Genomic DNA, 2655 nt, shown 5'->3' on the forward strand with positions numbered 1-2655 from the left:
ACACTCTCAAATTAGTCACACACACAAAAAAAAAAAAAAAAAAATTACTAGTATCTTGTGCATCAAACTTTGTATATTTTAATTGTATATATTAAATAAATAACGGTAGTACTACTGAATGATATAAAAATGATGACAGACCTACAGCTTCAAGAATTAATGGCACATTGACATTACAAGCTTCTGTAGAACTGACTCAGAGATGGAGCCTTGACAACTCTCTTTCACTTCTTTTGTTTACCCAAAAAAATTCTTATTTATAAACATAAAATAATTTAATTAATTTTGAATTTAAAATAAATACTCCGATAAAAATAAAGTTTTATACACATAGCATACATGGTCACATGGATACTATGAATACTTGAACTCTAGCTTCCTTTATTTTTGAAATGCTACTTGAACTCCAGCTAGTGTTTACAACAATATAATTGAAATTTGAAAGCTATCATTAACATAATACTGTATATCGTTTATTACTCTTTTGCTATTCAAAAAACGATATATAAATAAAATAGACATACATAGGGTCAGATTTTAGACTTGCAAAGTGTGCAATCGTATGAGTCCAGAGTTTAAAGAGCCCCAATAATCTTAACATGATATGATATTGTTCATTTATTTATAATGTTTTAAGAACATTACATAATATACACTATTATTAAACTTATTCTTTTATATATATGAAAAAATTTCGTATATAAAAAGATCTTTTTTCCTATTTAACATGGCTCTTAAAATTAACATGACAGTCCTCATATACACTTTCACTTCGTAAGATTTATCATCAAAATCAAAGTATTAAGTATACAAGTGGGAAATTATACATTCATGAACAGTCGAATACAGCTGCAAGGATTCAAAACAGCTTAAAAAGGGTTCTGTATTTTGAATAAAAATTTGAAGTCAATGACATATATGCATGACTGCATGAGCTCTCATTGAAGTGCACATATGTAGTAATAACTAATAACCATTTATCAAGAATCAAAATTCAAGAAACAAGAATAGTTATCAAGAAATTAAACTATTGATAAATAGAGTAAAATGAGGACAATACCAAGCTGCATATATATACAAGGGTCACCACCCCAATCAAATCAATCAAAGGACTAGACTTTTATGCTGCCAAAACCTAGGGTTCATAAAAAAAATATAAAAAATTTGCATCATTTTCACATCTATGAGGTAGGGCTACTAGTAAATGACAACTCTTTCTGCACTTGATTTCTTCAAGACACAGCCTTTTTCTTAAGTCAAGACACAGCTGCAACCTATTCAACACCAAGTATTGCTACTTTGTGGTTTATTTCCATAATTACACATACACATACTTTCAATTATAAAGTGACAAACTTGATGCAAGAAACACAGGACACTATAAATAAAACTTTTTAAGCAATTTATTAATTAGAAATAGCCACAAAAGAGTGATTGTAGTAAGTTACTTTTAAACAAACAAAAAATGGAATGCTCAGTATACCAAGTTATAAACCTTCTAATATAGTTTGTGAATGTTCGGAGCTCATAAGCTAGTGAATTAGATCTAAATCCTCATGACAAAAGAAAGATAAAAATATTTAAAAAAACAAACTTCAAAAGTATGAAAACCCTAGCTTTGAAATAAAGTTAGAAGATTTATTTCATCCTGATGTCAATCATAATGTAATGATGATGAGAGTTGAATGTAAAAGTCAAATATTTGCATCATCAGCGTAAAAAGGGGATAGGGGTGAAAAAAAATCAGAAACAGACAGATCAGAATCTTGACAATGAAACATAAATACATTTAGATCCATTACTTCATTTTTTTTTGGATCTAATAAACTAGCAATGAATGAATCTGTAAAGGGTGATGATATATACACAACCAATTTTTACAAATACATAACCAAATATGCTTTACAGTGTTGTACAGTACAACATTATAAAACATGTTTGGTTGTGTATTTGTAAAAATGGTTGTGTATATATCACTACTATCTGTAAAGTATTCAAGTATTTCAAGTTTCTGCCTTTTTAGGTATTTGCAGAGTTAATAAAATAATGTATGTCAAAAAAGCCATCATTACACCAATCTTGTTCTTTTATCTATCATCAGGTAATCTAGTTTACAATAAAATCGCAAAAATAAGAGAAATAAAGGTTAAAATCATACCTAAAAATAAAATCCACCACAAAGATCCAATCTTTCTGCAAAAAAAAAAAAAAAAAAAAAAAAAAAAAAAAAAAAAAAAAAAAGAAGACTGCTTGTTTGTTAAAATAAAAAACCAATTTTACACCTTAATTTGTGAAATCAAACTCACATAATCAAAATAAAATTAAACCCACCCCAAAGATCCAATCTTTATGCAAGAAAGATTGCTAGTTTGTGAAGACACAAAAATAAACCTAAAATTCACAAAAAGAAGATTAAATAATGATTAAATATAAGAAAAAAGTAGAACCCACCTTAAAAATCCAATCTTGATGCAAAAAAGATTGTTGGTTTGTCATAAAACAAATTTACACCTAAAAATCACAAATAGAATTGAAGCTTAACATCAAAGATAAAAGTCAACCCACTGTAAAGATTCAATCATTAAACAATCAATAAGATGTCAATTTGGTGAAGCAACAATTGGGGGGAATGAAGCCTGGTCCGAGTACACCAGA

The 2655-nt window shown here is 28.0% G+C and overlaps 1 long non-coding RNA gene across 1 annotated transcript; it reads right to left on the reverse strand.

Moving 5' to 3' along the window:
- Positions 1 to 941: 941 nt before the first annotated feature.
- Positions 942 to 2446, reverse strand: LOC139862255 (uncharacterized). The gene is made up of 3 exons (XR_011764106.1): positions 2332 to 2446; positions 2159 to 2193; positions 942 to 1274 (listed from the first exon to the last, which is right to left on the reverse strand). It is a non-coding gene; the product is annotated as an uncharacterized lncRNA (long non-coding RNA).
- Between the last annotated feature and the right edge of the window lie 209 nt (positions 2447 to 2655).

The sequence above is a fragment of the Rutidosis leptorrhynchoides genome, chromosome 1 (assembly GCF_046630445.1).
Source record: "Rutidosis leptorrhynchoides isolate AG116_Rl617_1_P2 chromosome 1, CSIRO_AGI_Rlap_v1, whole genome shotgun sequence".
Taxonomy (NCBI): Eukaryota; Viridiplantae; Streptophyta; class Magnoliopsida; order Asterales; family Asteraceae; genus Rutidosis; species Rutidosis leptorrhynchoides.